Source organism: Carcharodon carcharias, chromosome 8 (assembly GCF_017639515.1).
Source record: "Carcharodon carcharias isolate sCarCar2 chromosome 8, sCarCar2.pri, whole genome shotgun sequence".
NCBI lineage: Eukaryota > Metazoa > Chordata > Chondrichthyes > Lamniformes > Lamnidae > Carcharodon > Carcharodon carcharias.
In genome coordinates, this window is record NC_054474.1 from 37,077,334 (window position 1) to 37,095,299 (window position 17,966).

Genomic DNA, 17,966 nt, shown 5'->3' on the forward strand with positions numbered 1-17,966 from the left:
CGTCGCAGCCTCATTGGATGCCACAGTCACTGGCAGAGGGGCGGAGGAGCTGCTGCCCTCATCCGGAGCACTCTGAGAGGAGACCGCAGAGATGACAGGCAGCTGCTGCGCCAACATGAGGTTACTTCGGACCTCCCTGCTCACTGTATGTGGATGAACACTAAGCTAGGATACTTGGTACCCAAACCATCTCCCACACTGGCACTGACCAGCTGAGGTCAATGCCGCTGTGAGGGCTTGCAGGTCCGAGTGCAACCCCAGGAGGCCCTGATTGTTCTCCTGGAGGAGCCTCTCCACGAGAGTTGCCACTCTCTCCATGGAGGAAGCATGGCGCTTGGCCACGAGGTTCATTGAATCGGCGATGCTCATGTGGAGACCTCCAACACGGCACTGTGCCATGCATAGCCTCATGTATCTCCGCCAGATCCTCCCGCATACCCTGCTGCACTTCCAGCGTTTGCTGCCTCATGGACGACTCCAGAGGCACAGCATCAGCCACTGACCGAGCATGAGCCTGGTCCCCAACAGTCATCTGATTGTCGGCGCCCTGGGCACTCTCTGTCTCTGCCCGCACCTGAAGCGAGTGTGAAATGCCCTTACCACTGTGCCATGTGACATTAGCTGAAGATCTAATTCCCACCAAGGTGCTAGAATCTGCTCTGGTGCCTGCCTGGCAGAGGTGGTGTGACGCTGGTGATTCAATATGTTCAGGGCCCTCAGGTGTGAGAGGTGGCCCCTCTGCCTCCTCCTCCTTGCCCTGCCCCAGTGATGCTGAAAGGAAGAACAAGAACATTTAATTCGTTACAGTGCAGACAGAGTCAATTTGCATGCTGCTCCCCCGGATCAGTATGCGCTCATCCTTCCATAATCAATGGTCAACCCATTGCAAACTTCAATCACTAAGCATTCAGTTGCTGGGACATACATGGTGACCTCAGTGCTCAGCAAACATACCTCCCCCTGGCACCCCAGCCTCGCTGCCATCAGTGGACCTGGGTGCACGGCGCTTCTCCAGATCCATAACCTGCTGCTCAAAAGGAGTCAAGATGGCCAACTGGGCCTGGCCTCTGCCAGTCTGCATCCACACGGTAGAATTGTGTGCAGTCTTCTCCTGAAAAAGAGAGAAAAGCATTGATTAGTCCAGCCTGTACTTGGATTCCCATCGCATCCCTGCCAACCCAGCCAGAGTGAGCTCGAGTTCTTCATTACCCCGCAGCTCCCACACACTAACATAAAGAAGCCAGACACCCGCTTGCCCAAATGCTGCCTACATCATATTTGACAGCTCAAGACGTAACCTTTTAAGCAAGGAGGCACAGGCACGTGGAAGACAAAGGCCAGCAGCTGGATTGGTGCCCCGCCACCTGGAAGCTCCCCTCCCAGCATGTTAGCACCCTAACTTTGACATGCTTCCCAGTTCCAGCACTCTGCCTAGATGCAGGTCCTTGAGATTCCCCCCCCATTCTATACTCTGGGTGTCAGTGTCACACTTGCTGCGGGTGCAGAACACATCTTAGCTCAACCCTCTCAGGGTGAACTGGGCATGGGCAATCTCTGCTGGCACACCCAGTGAGGGATACATGCCATGAAGGATTCAATGCCGTTACTGTACTCAGAGTTGCTGGAAAGGAAGAGGGGGATGGGCGCGGGCGGGAGGGGCTGGGGGGAAAGGGTGACAGCTGCATTAAGTGACCTCAGCCAACATGGTGGTACTCACCCTTCCTGAGCGCAGGAGGTCATTGAATCTTTTTTGGCACTGGACTCATGTGCATCACACCACATCATGGGAGCTCACACTCTCGGCCACTTCCTCCCATGTACATTTGGTCAGGTAGGGAGGCCTCCGCCTCCCGTCCCTCGGAAGCAGGACCTCCTGTCATGCTGCCACCTCCTCCAGGAGCTAGGCACTCATCCAGGAACCGAGAGGCACAATGCCCCACTGCCCTACCCTCTGGCCTGGCCTGCGCCGCTGGCCTACCCTGCTCACCAGAAGCCCTCTGATGAGCCCTTCTACTGGCCATTGTGAGCAGCCTCGCAAAGGCTGCCAGTGCTTCATATAAACAGGCCGCCGGGTCGCTATTTGACCCAGTGGTCAGTGCACTCCGGCCGCCGCCCGCACACTCCCACTATCCTCAGGAGTCAAGAAATATGCTGGGAGGGCCTTAATCAGCCAGCCCATGCAAAATGGTGACGCGGGCCCGATTTGCGGGTGGTGATCGTGTCCCTGCCCACCTGCGCCCGCTCCCACTCAGCCCACCTGACATGGGGAAAATTCTCCCCATAAAGAAAGAAAGACTTGAACTTATGTGGTGCTTTACACAACCACCAGATATCCCAAAGTGCTTTACAGCCAATGAGGTACTTGTTGAACTGTAGTCATGGAGTAATGTAGGAAATGTGGCAGCTAATTTACTGCACAGCAAACTCCCACAAACAGCAATGTGATAATGACCAGGTAACCTGTTTTTTGTGTTATTGATTGAGTGACATTAGTCAGCACACCAAGGATAATTCCCCTGCTCTTCTTCAAAATAGTACTATGGAACCTTTCCCATCCATCAAAGTAGGCAGATGGGGCTTCATCTGAAAGACATAATAAATCAGAAGTCATTCAGAATACTGGCAAAGTTGTGTAAAGTGTCTGATACAGAAATGAGGCAAACTCTCCTACCATGTGTCGCTTAGATTGGTCAGTGGAATTGACATGGTTTCATTAAAAATGAAAGACATAGAAAATGTGGATAAAAATTGTTTTTCAGGCTCCAGGATGACAATGCATGGTTATCCCAAGCCTACTTGAGCTGATGTAGTAAGCACACAAACGTTGTATTTCATCCTCATCACTATGATTGTGGTGTACATAAAGAGGAAGTACATTCAGGCTACAGCAGCTGGTGGAACTGTGTCAAAAAGTGTTTCAGAGCAGGATTAAGACTACCAATGGAGCAGCAAGTTAAGGAGATGCAGGGCTGGAGGACTTAACCCAGGAGGTGGAAAGGAGAAGAGAAATCATGTTTTCTCAGGGAGCAAGGAGGCCCCCCAGATACACATTGTAGGACTCCTTGGATCTGGATTCAGTTTGACAGTTCAATGAGCTTGCACTAATGGTCCAGGTCAATGAATGAATATTCAAATGTTACCTCTACTCAGCACACCACCAATGCACTACATCCAATACTCACCCATCAAAAATTTCTAGCACTCAGGACTCTTGCCTAACATTCAGATGCTTTACCTCATCTGCATACACCTACCAATGATGCAAGCCTTAAACCCACATCTTGCTGTTTCCACATTCTTCCAGCCATTCAGCTATGAGAGGTACATCACACAAACACATTGCAACACATTGTCCAATGCTCTTCCTCTCTCTCCTGCAAAACAAGGTCACATATAAAAAGGGACAGCAGCAAAGAATAGGCAGGAACAGGCACATCTGCATTTCCTCAGCCTTTTAGAGAAGATGATTTGGCCAAATATTGGGCTAGCGGAGGCAAAGGGCATTGCAACCAGCATCACCAAGAAAAGTTCAGGATGATGGTTTGTTCCTGCCTTTGCACCTTCTCAAATTCCACTTCACCCTCATCCTGTTATCTAGAATGAAGTGCAAGCTGCAGATGGAGTAATCATGGGCCACATGTTTTGCACCTCACCTCCTTCCCTCACCCCACCCATATAAGCTTTCAGTACCCAGAACACCTGCCTGACCAGCCACAACAACCACATGATGAATGGTGTAAGCAAGAGCATACATCTAATAGAGAAGCTTCGTCATTTGATCTGACACTTGCAGCCACCAGCTCGGATACAGGCACTGGGTTGAATTTTATGCTGATTGGGTGGGCGGGCGCGCGCCCGACCCGATCGGGTGTGAAATCACTTGAAATGATGTCAGAAGTGCTCCTGCCGACAATTAAGAAGGCAATTAAGCCCATTAACGGCGCAATTGTCTGTCATTTTACATAGCCTGTCCATCCTTACGGTTGGCCGATGGGTGAATCGGCCAGGCGGCCTTTACATTTTTCAGCAAAACACATCCAAGGGCGGGATGAGGTTTCCATTATTAAACAAAATAAAAATAGAAACCTGTGGACATCATTTTTATAATCTATATGTTCAGGTGCCTGATTGTGATGCATGGACATTTCTTTCCAGATTTTAAAAACTTCATTTCCTGGGTTTCGGGCTTTCAGCTCCCTGAGGTAGCTCTCTGCCTTCAGGGAGCTTTTTGTTAACGTTCATCCGCACTCGCATTGACATCATCTCCAGCCCTCCTCCCTCCCCCACCCCACAGCACTGAGATTTTCAGCGTGTACTTCACACTGGCTGGCTGTTAATTGGCCAGCCAGCGTGAAATCGCAGTTGGGGGGGGCCAATCCCCGTCAGTGGTCCGTTTCCCAACCTCTCCCAGACCCGCCTACCGAGCTGAAAATTCAGGCCACTGTGTGCAGTTTAGAGGGTAACATAGAGGCAGAAAAAACTGAGCATGTGTGGGCTGCAGCCAACCCTGTGGAAAGGGCGGCATGTGTGCCAGCTCCCTAGGGGATGAGGGTGCAGAGAGATTCTGGTGCAGAGGACCCAGATGAAGACTTTGATGAGGCAATGTACAAGAGAATGCTGACGGGGATGCAGATATATTTGGTGCAAGCATAGGCCTGCCAAAAAGCCTATTGTCACCGTCAAGGAACATGGAGGAATCCAGCTCCAATTTGGCAAAGGACCTCTCAAAGACCTTGGAACCAGTCTTTTCCACCTCAGAAGTGTTGGACAACTCTATGACAGTACTTGCAGATCCAACTGTGATGTAGAGCCACAAAGATAATCTCTAGATCACTACCTGAGTCATGAGCAATTTGAGATAGAGTAAATAAGTCCAGAGTGTTGAATGTGTGGCTCAAAGATTGGTGTGGGAGAAATAGGTTTTGATTCATGGGACACTAACACCGTGTCTGGACCACTGGACTGGAAAAAGAGGAAGGCTCACCTGAAGCACACTGGGACCAGTGTTTTGATGAGTCACATAACTAGGGCTGTAGAGAGATTTTTAATAAAATAGAGGGGGTAGGGAAGGGTTCACATGAGAGGAGATTTCAAAAGTTAAGGAGAATAAACAAGTTAATACTAAAGGATACTAGTAATGGTAACCCAGGGTGTGACAGGAACGGTCAGAGCATGCAAACATAAAAGTGCACCAACAGGTATGGTCAGAGTAGGGAAAAATGGCTTTAAACTAACAGAGGTGGAGGAGGGTTCAGGTGAAGGGAGATTTACAAATCCAACAATAATAGTTGAAGCAATAGAAAAGTTTATTGATATGGATAAAGACAACCGGAGTGGGACAGGAAGGCACAGAGAGTTTAATGGCAATAGTACATCGGAGAGCAAGGTCCATACAGGGAATGGTAGTTAAAAAAAACTGAAGTCACTTTATCTGAATGTATGGAACATCTATAATGAGATAGATAAATGCATAGTACAACTAAAGATAAATGGTTCAGATCTAATTGCCATTATAGACAAATGGTTTCAAGGTTGGTAAATAAATATTCAAAGTGCAAAACATTTCAAAAAGATGGGCAGAATGGAAAAGAAGGGGGGTGGGCTATTTCTGATAATAAAAAATTACATAAAAACATCAGTGAAAAGGATCAGGAATAGCTAGGGTCAGAAAACACTTGTGGGAGTAGTTTATAGGCTCCCTTGCAGTAGTTATACCATTGGACATAACATTAAACAACAAATTATTGGAGTTTAAAACAAAGACAATGTAATAATTGTAGGGGACTTTAATTTTCAAATAGACTAAAATTAGATGTGATTCCACAATTGGACAGCATTAGCTGAACAATCACGAGTGTGCTAAGAATTACACTAATAACCAATTTAAGATTATTATACAGTCTGACAATGTGGCTCAATTATGCTTGTAGAAGCTATGTATATTCATATGCAGGGTCCTGTCTTTACAGACAAAAGGAACATGTCCATGCATTGTGTCTTTTTTGAAATAAACATGGTGAGAATAGTTCCCTGGTGCATTCTCCATAGCAACACCTCAACCAATCAGAGTCGAGTTTCCAACCAATTGGCACCCTCTTTATGCAGTATAAATTGTTGCTGCCTTTGAAATTTAGCATTCTTGCATCTATCTGATGAGTGCAAGATGAAAAGCTTTGACAATACGTTTTGTTTTTAGAAATACTTAAGTTCTGTACTACCAAGCAACAATTTGTATACTTGGATTTCCAAAAGGCATTCAAAAAGTTACCACACAAAAGGTTAATACACAAGATAAGGGTTTGTGGAGTTAGGGTGATATATTAGAACAGATAGAGGATAGGTTAATGGACAGGAAGCAAAGGGTAGGGATAAATGCGGCATTTTTAAGTTGGCAGGCTGTGACTGGTGGAGTGCCACAAGGATCAGCACTGGGGCTTCAGCTATTTATAATCTGTATTAGTGGTTTAGATGAAGAAACAGAGGGAAGAATTGTCCCAGAAATCGGCAAAGTCTGCTTTCAGACAGGAAAATCAGCGTGTGATCCACCAACAACAATGTTGGCCTTTTCCACCATATTGTGCGCCGCTTTGTTTAAAAAACTGAGAGGCACGAGTTTTATGTCAGATCACTGGCAGGGTGGCCTCTGATTCCCCAACCCCGCTGTGACCTCAGGCCTTCAGTAAACCGGGTGCCATATTTAAAAGCCACCTCTACACAGAGCCAGCACTCTTCAAGGGATAGGAAGCTGCTGGGAAATGATGGCTGCCAAAGAAAGGAAACATGCTGCCCCCAAATTTAGCGACGCCTCCCTCGAGCACCTACTCAATGCAGTGGAAGCCCGCCGCAATGCCTTCTACTCCGCTCTAGGCAAAGAACCTCATCCAAGATGACAAATCCAGCATGGGAGGCAGTGGCAGCAGTGGTCAATACCAACGCCCTCCAAAAGAGGACAGCCACTCAGTGCCGAAACAGGATGAATGATCTCCTCTGTTCTGCCAGGATAGGTCACTCTTCTTATCAATTTAAGCTCACACACTCACAAACCCATTACACATTCACAGGAATCACACTGACTGCTAGCTCATGGGACATCACTATTCACTCTCTTGCGCACACCTTCATCTGCCCTGCGGATCATGTCCTCCATCCATGGTGCCACTCAGCACCGACACATGCCAGGCATCCTTCTCATCTGGCCTGGCAGGCATCCTGCTTACACTCTCTGCATCTGTATTCCTGGCGGACAAGCTGGCACACAACAAAAGGGAGACTGGTGAAGGTATGCCCGACATCAAGATCCTCACAGACTTTGAACAATAGAGCCGTCCAGCTGGCCAGCAATGATGTCGGCCATTCTTGTGCTGACGGTGAGGTCAGCGGCACTCAGCCAAGTGAGGATCCATCAGAGAACCATGCTGCGAGTGAGTTTCCCTGTTCTGCAGTCCCCTGCCATGCACTGATTATCTCTCCTTGCTTTCGCAGGCACACCTGGGAAGCAACCAAGGGGGTCCAGGAGCCAGGTGCTCGATTCCAGCCCTGAGGTCACCATGGAAGAGGAATCCACAGACCCCAACATTGAAGACCTGTCACAGCGCCCACCTACACTCTCCACCAGCGCAGAGACACACCTCAGTGGGACCTAGTTCTAGAGTAGCCTCAGGGTCACAATCTGGTGAGCACAATGCACAGTCTGACCCAGGTGGTGGCAGGTACCTATTAGTTTGCCCGCACTCGGAGGGCTGCTGGAGGCTAGAAATCTGCTGAGCCCAAGTCATATGATGAGCCTCTGGACTCAGTGACACCTCAGTTGCTGGAGATGCAAAGGCAAGTTCAGGAACATCAGGAAGGGATGTCCGCTGCACTCCTCAGATTGAAAGGTATGATGGAGGAGTCCGTCTGCTTTCAGTCTAAAGTGACAGTGCCAGCATGCCAATGCACCGAGGTCAACACTGGTAGGATAGTGGCTGCCATGGATACCTTGTCTGGCCAGTGCAATGGCCTCATCGCCTGCACCCTTGCCTTCCAGGACCTCATCAACCTCTTCCCCTTTGACTTCCTCCTCATCGGAGGTGATGAGAAGCTCTTGCATCTTCTCATCATCCATGTCCTCCCCCCATTGCATTGCCAGGTTGTATAGCACACAGCACGTCACTCTGATAGAGAAGTATAATGTGGGGAAATGTAAGGTTATTCACTTTGGTTGTAAGAGTAGAAAAGCAAAATAATTTTTAAAAGATATGAAACTTGTAAATGTTGATGTTCAGACATACTTGGGCATGCTCATACAAGGAACACAAAAAGTTAGGTATGGCAAGCAATTGGGAAAGCAATGGCACATATTGGGTTTTATTGCAAGGGGATGAAATACAAGAATAAAGAAGCCTTGCTATAACTGTATAGGGCTTTGTGAGACCACAACTTGAATACTGTGTGCAATTTTGGTCTCCATATTTAGGAAAGGATATACTAGCATTGGAGGTGGTACAGTGAAAGTTCACTAGTTTGGTCCTGGGTTGAGAGGGCAGACCTATGGTGAGAGGTTGAGTAAATTGGGTTGATATTCTCTAGAGCTTAGAAGAATGAGACATTGAAACATTCAGGATTATGAAAGGGCTTGACAGAGTGGGTACTGAGAAGTTGTTTGCTCTGGCTGGGGAATCTAGAACAAGGGGGCACAAGTTCAGGATAAGATGAACATCATTTCATACTGAGGTTATGAAAAATGTCTTCACTCAAAGGGTTCTGAATCTTTGGAATTCTCTACCTCAGAGGGTTGTGGATGCTCCATCATTGAATATATTTAATCCTGGGTAGATAGATTTTTGATCTGTCAGGGAATCAAGGGATATGGGGAAAGTGAAAGCAGGATCAGCCATGGCCATATTGAATGACGAAGCAGGCTCTTCTCCTGCTCCTATTTCTTATGTTCTTATGCAATGCCTGGCAGCTGATGTCTTGGCTTCAATTTCAGCACAGGCAGAAGGCACACAGCACCTGAGTGCGGCAGTGGAAGCTCAGACTGAGTTCATAAGATTCATACATGTTGTCATGCAAGATCAGTAGGTGTCTTGCAGGCTCAAACTGCTGCCATTATGACTGTGGATGCCAGTGGTCAGAGGGGCATGCAGGGTCACAATCCAGTGATCTGTACTTCAACAGATTACTAGGATATCTCAGGTGCCACCCCAGGGCAGTGGCCTTGTGGTCCATGAACCCACTGTAGTCTCTCAGGATGACAGCCATCATGCTCCCTTCACTGTGACCTGCTGATGCCTCTTAGCCAGTCAGGACAGACTTCTGCCACCCACGCTGAGGTGGTGCAGTGTGAAGCCAGACCTCCACGGGCCCAAACTACTAGCGGACATCCTGCAGTCTCCCTGATTGAAAATCAGTAGCTTCGACCAGACACGCTGCTGCCACTGATGCAGCACTGTGTAGGAGCACTTGACCAGGCAAAGGCATCGGCAAGGCAGGCACAAAGGAATGCACGAGTGAATAGTTCAGTTTCATATATATTGATGGAAGCGTTGTTGGGTAAAATTGGTCTGGAATTTTTTTGTGGCATCATTTATTTCAGGATTGTGACCAAGAGGAGGATGCGATGGTTCATTGCAGAGAGATGCGAAATTGGGGCATTGTGGATCAACAGTGATGTGGTGATGATTTTTGGGGAACCAGAGTCTGACTAGCCACTCACAGATAGTGATTGGGTCCCAATGCCTCTTCCCTTCCTCATCCTCCTCTTGCTCCTCCTATTCTTCCTCCCAAGAGCCTTGCTGAGTGCTTGATGGCAAGGGCTGCAACCTCATGAAAGCTAGGTTGTATATCACACAACAGAACACCATGAATTTGGAAACAAGCTCTTGGAAGTGTTGTAAGGTACCCCATAAATGGTACAAGCAGCGGAACTGTTGTTTTAGAACCCTGACGTTTTGATCCACAATTTCCAAGTGGTAGCTTCCATGCATGAATCCCACTTTTGGTCCATAATCAGTGTTACGACCAGGGTGGGAGGAGTGAGCAGTTGATCTAGTCCCACTACCCCACAGGGCGTACCATTAGTTTAAAAGTTTAATTTATTCACCAACATAGTGAAGAGGGCATTCCCTCCAATCCTGCAACTACCACAGAGGCCAGTTGATGAGGAGAAATTACAATCCCCGACCATATAGCGACCAGAGAGACTCAGGCTTCCTTTATCGGTTTTATTCAGGCATATGCAAGGGAGCTGCAATCATTCCTAAGAATGAGGACCCAGCTCCTGGATTGATTACATTTCACTACTTCGTACTTTTTCTTATCACAATACATTTGAGTACATTTAAATATATCCAATCGGTAACCTATGCATAGGTACCATTTTAAAACTATCCAATTGAGTACATAAACATGTGATTTTGCTAACCAATTATTCTAAAGGGCGTATACATAATTATATTATCCGATCAAAATTAAAACACATATGCAAGACCTCGGTTCTCACAACTCAAGACTGCTGTTGTTTCATCAAAGACCTCTCTGTCCATCGTGGGTCCTCCCATATCTAAGCTAAGCCATCTGCCCTGTCCCTATCTGAGAGGGGAGTATACCTAAACTAACTTTATGTTATGTTTTATCTCCAGTCCAGCACTCAACATTGCACCACTTGAATGGTTCTTCCTGTGACTGGACATTAGCTCATCTCTTGAAACTGTGTAAGTCACACAAACTCAAAGCCCCTTTGTGTGTAATGTCCATCTGCTTACCCTCAGCTGTCAAAATGTTTAACATCCATGGCGACTTGGAGATTTGAAGTGTTCTTCAGTAAATTCTTACAGTGTTCTCTTTTATCATTTTTAATTTTCCCCTAACAATGGCAAGTTTTTTACCGTCATTGCTGGTACCAAGAATAAAAGAGACTTTAACCAGGCTTCTTTCAATAAACAATAAAATTATTTGTTTATTATAAAATAAATAGAAAGGCAAAGCTTATCAACATACTGTGTGGAATATGAAGTTATACTAATTATTCTTTCAAGATCTCACACACACCCACACACACAATAATGACATAATTCGGCCAAAGGTTAAAAGCCAATGGTTCAAAGACAAAGGATAGATGATAGAGTACTTGAAATAGCATCTGGGTTATATGACTGGTCTCCCAGCACTGATCCATGAAACAATCAATGACTCTGGCACTGTTTCTCAGGTGGACTCAAGGAATACTTGAGGGTACTCTATTCTAGCATCTCAGGAGCAGCTTATATTCACTTCTAGCTGTGGACTGGCTCTGTCTGCTATCTTCCCTCTCAAACTGTTGGTCCTTCTCTTAAAGCAAAACCAAAATCCACTTTTAAAACACAGTCTTCCAGGCATGTTTCTTTCAGAGCCATAAAAACCATATAACCTCCTTTGTATACAGTTCATTTGGGTCAGGAGGTTGACAGTCTTTTTTTCAACTTCTTAATTACCCTTTCTTATAAAAGGACACTTTTTCCAGGAATCACAAGCGGAGTCCTGCATTAACCCTTTAAGGGACAGTGCCTTTTAAAACAAAAATTCTTCCAGCATGTCCTAAGTCCTTGAAGATGAACCATTTTCTGTGATTAAAGTGCTCATGACACTTTCCGCCTTGGAGAAATGAAATGCCATTTTATATGTGTTTCATTATAAAGTGTAATCAAACATAAACAAAAAATACTAAAATACACCCACACTCTCGTTCATTCACTTTTTATACAAAGCTAATACAGTTATTCTTTGTATCATTTTGGCCTTTAGTAAATTTAAGGCAAAGTTAAATTCTAGACAAAACATCAGCAATTACATTGTTTTTTCCTGCAATGTGCACAATCTTTGAGTGATAAGGCTGTAATGATAAACTCCATCAAGATAGTCTGGCATTCTAGCTAACAGGTTATGATCAGTACATACCAGTGTCTCCCTGTGTCCATGGCAGACATGCACATCAAAATGTTTAAGAGCTGACAGCAATCCAGGGTTTCCTTCTCCACTGTAGAGTATCTTTTTTGGTGTCGATTCAGCTTTTTGGAAAAATATTCCACTGGCCTTTCGATGCCCAATTCATCTTCTTGCAACAGGACTGTACCTACGCCCAGGTCAGTAGTATCAATTGCTGCTTTGAAGTTTTTAGTGAAATTTAGAGCAGTCGACACTGGTTCATTGATCAAAATTGCTTTCAGCCTTTCAAAAGATGTTTGGCACCCTCTTGTCCAAACTACCTTGGCTTTCCTTTGCAACAAGTCCATCAGTGGAGCAGCTATAGTACTGAAATTGAGTACAAATTTTCGGTAAAACCCACACATCCCCCAAAACTACATGATCTCCCAGTTAGTTTTAGGGGCAGGGAACTCCTCCAATGCCTGTACTTTTGCTGTTCTTGGTAACACTAGTCCTTGCCTTACAACAGGCCCTAGATGAGTTATTTGCACTTCTGAGAATTCACTTTTGGCAAGGTTTATTACCAAATCAGCTGTTGTTTTTTAAACAGAGCTTCTCAGGTGGTGCTTTCAAGTGTCACCATATATCAGTACATCATCAAAATAAACCATACAGTATGATGGTTTATCCAGAACATCAGCCACCATTTGGTTCATCAGCATCTGAAAAGTGATTTTTAGCTTGAATGGCATCACTCAATATTGGAAAAGACCATGTGTCATGACAAAGGCTGATATTTCTTTAGCTTGGGGTGTTAAAGGAACCTGCCAATATCTCTTTAACAGATCTATTTTGGCAAGAAACATAACACTGCCAATTCTGTCAACACAGTCTTCTGAATGAGGAATTGGGCAGGAATTTGCTTTTGTTACTGCATTGACCTTTCTGTAGTCTATACATAATCTGGTCAAACCATCTGGTTTAGGCACTAACACAACAGGGAACTCTTGCTGCTTTGGCTGGGTTGGATGAGGACATTTTCTAACATGTATTAAATCTCTGCTTTCACCTGAGCCTGTTTCTCTGGCCCAAAGTGATAAGGATGCTGTTTTATAGGAGGGGATTCTCCTACATCCACATCATGTACGGCTAAGGTTGAAAATCTTGGTTTGTTCCCATGGGTCCCTTTAAATTCTGCAAGTAACCTTACTAGTTCCTCTTGTTGTCCTGCCTCTAAGTATTAAAATATGGTATCTAACTGTCCTAATATTTCAGCATTCCCTAACCAGATAGCAGGAGATTCAATCTGGGGACTGCCTAAATCTCCTTCTGCCTCACTCTCACTGTCTCTTCCAACCTCCACTGTTCTTACTACTTGACATAGCTGGTCCTTCTTATCCTCCTACCTATGATGGTTTCAACATATTGATATGACACAGACATATTTTTTCCCACAATCTGGGGTGTTTATACAATAATTTACTTGACCAACCCTCTTAATAACCTTGTATGGAGCACTGAACTGTGCTCTCAGAGTTTCACACTGTAAAGGCAATAACACCAACACTTCATCCCCTGGTTGTAATGTCCGGGTCATAGCTTGCTTATCAGCCCATTCCTTCATCTTTATTGGAGAAACTTTAAGATGTCCTTGAGCCACTTTGCAGGCACTTGTGAGCCATTCCTAGAACACAGACACATAATCTAACATCGAGGATTCATCCCTCTGCTCTATAAAAATTCTCTTTGATTAATTTCAGAGGACCTCTTACCTCATGTCCATTAATTAATTCAAAGGGGTTAAAACCAGTAGATTCATTTGGTGAAACCTGGGTAGCAAGATTTTGTCCCAAACATGGGGATATTCATGACAATATGCTTCAATCATTGTTTTGATATTCTGAAGGTACCTTTCTAAAGCTCCTTGTGTCTGTGGATGATATGCTGTGGATTTTAACTGTTTTGTACCCAAACTACTCATTATGTTTTGAAATATTGTAGACATATTATTGGAACCTTGATCTGACTGGATGTCTACCAGTAATTCATATTGAGTAAAAGTTTGGATTAACTTCTCTGCTACTACTTTAGCTGTAATTGTTCTTAAAGGAATGGCCTCTGGAAATCCAGTTGTCATATCCATGATAGTAAGGATATACTGGTTTCCTGCTTTCATTTTTGGTAATGGGCCCGCACAGTCTACTCACACTCTACTAATGGGTTCCTCAAAAACTTGTATGGGAATTAAGGATGCTGGTTTGATTGCATGTTGTGGTTTTCCCACCATCTGGCACGTATAGCACGTTTTACAAAACTGAACCATGTCCTTGTGAAGACCTGGCCAGTAAAACTGACAGCTTATCCACTCTTGAGTTTCCGTATCCCTACATATCCTGCCATCGGAATTTCATGTGCTATCCTTAATATCTCTTTACAATATTTGGGCAGTACCACTCCCTAATGAAGAACCATCCACTCTTCATCTGCAGGTCTGTGAGGAGGTCCCCACTTCCTCATTAGAATTCCAATTTTAACATAATAGCATTCTGGAACTTCCTCAGCCTCAGCTTCAGTTTGGGCTGATTGTGCTATCTTACTTAACTCTGGATCGGCTTGTTGAGCCTCAGCTAGAAAACATTTGTTAAACATCTTATTTGGATTATTATGTCTTTAAAGAAAGTTTCAGCTGGCCAAACATCTGTCTGCAGCATCACTTTGACTTCTGATGATGGACTTTGCATAGCCATTGCTCGAGTCATCACATACGAAGGAAAAATTCCCGGAACCTATTCCTGTAACTGAGCCGTTGCTTTAACCTCACTTAGACTTTCTGTAATTATGGGAAAAGCTATTACCTTTGCTCCAGGTGAATCATTTCCCAAGAGTAAATCAACTCCTTCTACAGGTAACTTCTGAACAACCCACAGCAGTGTTCACACTCAGTTTCACTGCTGCAGTTAACACTACAACTCGATCTGTTGTATTTTCAGTCAGGGCTCCTTTTCCTGAATCATCCTTATGTACCTCAATAAGTTCCATGGATTTCTCATGCAATTTCAAGCAATCTGTACGAACTTGTCCCACCCTGTTACAATGGAAACACTTAGGCTTTTGAACATCACTTCCACCCTCAGGACCTTCCTTTCTGATCTGAGTAGAAGTTTCCAGGATATTCCCAGCTGTCTGTTCTCTTCCCTAGCTACTTGACTTCCTTTCACTTCCCATCTTCTATCCTTCTCAGGTTTGTGGGGGTGGCAGGAAAAAGGTTTAGATTTATGGACCAGCTCATAATCGTCAGCCACCTCCGCTGCCTGTCTATCTGTTGCAACGCTATGATCTTCAACATGGGTTCCAACTATTGGAGGAAGTGAGTTTTTAAATTCTTTCAGAAGAATTATTTCCTTAAGAGCCTCATACATTGTCTCTACCTTTAATGCCCCTATCCAATGGTCAAAATTACTTTGCTTTACCCTCTCAAATTCAATATAGGTCTGCCTAGGCTATTTCCTTATGTTTCAAAATTTCTTCCGGTACACCTCAGGAACCAACTCATAAGCACTAGGAATAACCTTTTTTTACTGCATCATAATCCACAGAAAGCTTTCCTGAAAGTAATGCATAAACCTCATGAGCTCTACCTGCCAACCTATTCTGCAGTGTCCAGATTTCTTTTGGCTACTTCATTTTCTTAGCTATCTTTTCAAACAAAATAAAGAATGTCTCTACATCTCTTTCCTTAAGCTTTGAGAGGGCTTGTACAAATTTAAACATCTCCCCACTGGGCTTTGGGTTGGAGGTGGTTTTTTTCAACATCAGGACCTTCCTTAACATCTCAGGCCTCTCTTATTAATTCCAACCTTTTAAGCTGGAATTTGCTTTCTCGTTCTTTATCTCTTTCCTCCCTTGCTAACTTTTCTTTCTGGAGGTCAAGTTTTTGTATTTCCAATTCTCTTTCCTTTTCCAATTAAATTTTTTCATCTCTCTTTATTTTTCCTTTTTTTTCCTCCATTTCAAGTTTTTTCAATTCCTTTTCATGTTCAAGCTGCTTCATTTGTAACTGAATCCTAGCTAACTCAACTGACTCACTCGCTGGAGAACGTGGTCTCCCTTCTATCCCATCCAATTTTAAATGTTGCACAATTACCTCAATTATGTCCATGTTCCTCATCTCTATGGTTAATTCTAACTCCAGCTTATCCGCCAATTCTGTTAGCTTACCCTTAGTTACTTTTTGTAAACTAGTCAAGGTTAAATCTTCTTTCTCTAGAAAAGTCATAGCAACTTCCAAAGCCATTTTGGTTTGCTAATGTATAAGAAACCTGGTTTCCATCCTCTTATCCTTCCAATGATTATTATTCCACTTCCAGTCATCTACAGTCCGCGTTTCAAATCCCGCTATGTTCTATGTTACGACCGGGATGTCAGGAGTGCGCAGTTCATCTAGCCCCACTACTCTACAGGTTGTACCATTAGTTTAAAAGTTTAATTTACTCACCAATGTGGCCAATTGTTTACCTTCACCACTGGTACTCAGAATAAGTGACTTTAACCAGGCTTCTTTCAATAAACAACAAACTTACTTGTTTATTATAAAACCAGTCTTGTCAAGTAGAAAGGCAAATCTTATCAACATAAGGTGTGGAATATTAAGTTATACTAATTACTCTTTCAAGATTTCATGACACCCTAGTCTATCTCTCTCTCTGTGTCTCAAACACACATAGACACACACAGGCACACACACAAACACACACACACACACAGATAGACACATACAATAATGAAATAAAAATAGAAATGGAGGAGTTCAAAATCCTCCATTGGTTCAAAGGCAAAGGATAGACGGTGGAATTCTTGAAATGGTGCCTGGGTTATACGGTTGGACTCTCAGCACTGATCCATGAAATAATCAATGACTATGGCACTGCTTTTCAGGCAGACTCATGAAATACTCGAGGGTACACTATTCCAGCATGTAAAGCATCTTAGGAGCAGCTTATATTCACTTCTAGCTATGGACTGGCTATAGGCTGAAAAAGGCAAGTGTCTTCCTTCTCAAGCAGTTGGTCCTTCTTCTCAAAACAAAACCAAAACTGACTTTTAAAACACAGTCTTCTAAGCATGTTTATTTTTCAGAGCCATACAGCCCTTTGTACACAATTCATCTGGGGCAAGAGGTTGACAGTTTTTTTTCAACTGTTTAACTCTTGTAAAAGGATGGGTTTTTTTCAGGAAAAGCAAGCAAAGTCCTTTATTAAAGATATTAAAACACAAATTCTTCTCAAGTGTCCTAAGTCCTTGAACCTGAACCATTTTCTGTGATTAAATTCATGACATCGGCCCCACTCCTCATTTTATCACTCTTTTATATTTATATGCCTATAGAAGACTTTTGGATTCCTTTTTGTTCGCTGCCAGTCTATTCTCATGCTCTCACTTTGATTCTCTTATTTGCTTTCTCAATTCCTCTCTGAACCTTCTATATTCAGCCTGGTTCTCAATTGTATTATCCACCTGACATCTGTCATAAGTACACTTTTTCTGCTTAATCTTAATTTTCATCTTCTTCATCAAGCAGGGAGGTCTGGACTACTTGTAACCACTCACATGAGGTCATTGAATCAAAGTTTGCCACCAAGTCTTCAGTGAGGACCTTGGTGGTACTTCAAGTTCATAGGACTTGACCTGGCACTGGCCTCCACAGCTACCTGCTTTCAGTGCCTCATGAATGTGTGCCTGAAGGATTCCCTGGTCCCCTGTGGACACAGGACCTGTTCATCTCATTCAGGCCTCCAGTGCCATGTTTGCAACCCTTGGAGACCACTCTCACCCATGCTGTGAAATGTTTCATTGTTTCCCAGTCAGATTTACTTCCTGCAGAACTGCCAACTCCTAATGCAGCCACAATTCACCTCTGTTTAAGAGGTGCAGACTAGATTTAACTGGTACTAACAAGTTATGATTTTGGGTTCCTTGGTGATGTGTGCAGCTGCTCAATAGAATGTTTCATGCTCTCAGCATATAGAAATCATTTGTAATGAGCAGGCAGCATAAATGGATAAGGATTTAGGGATTGGCAATAA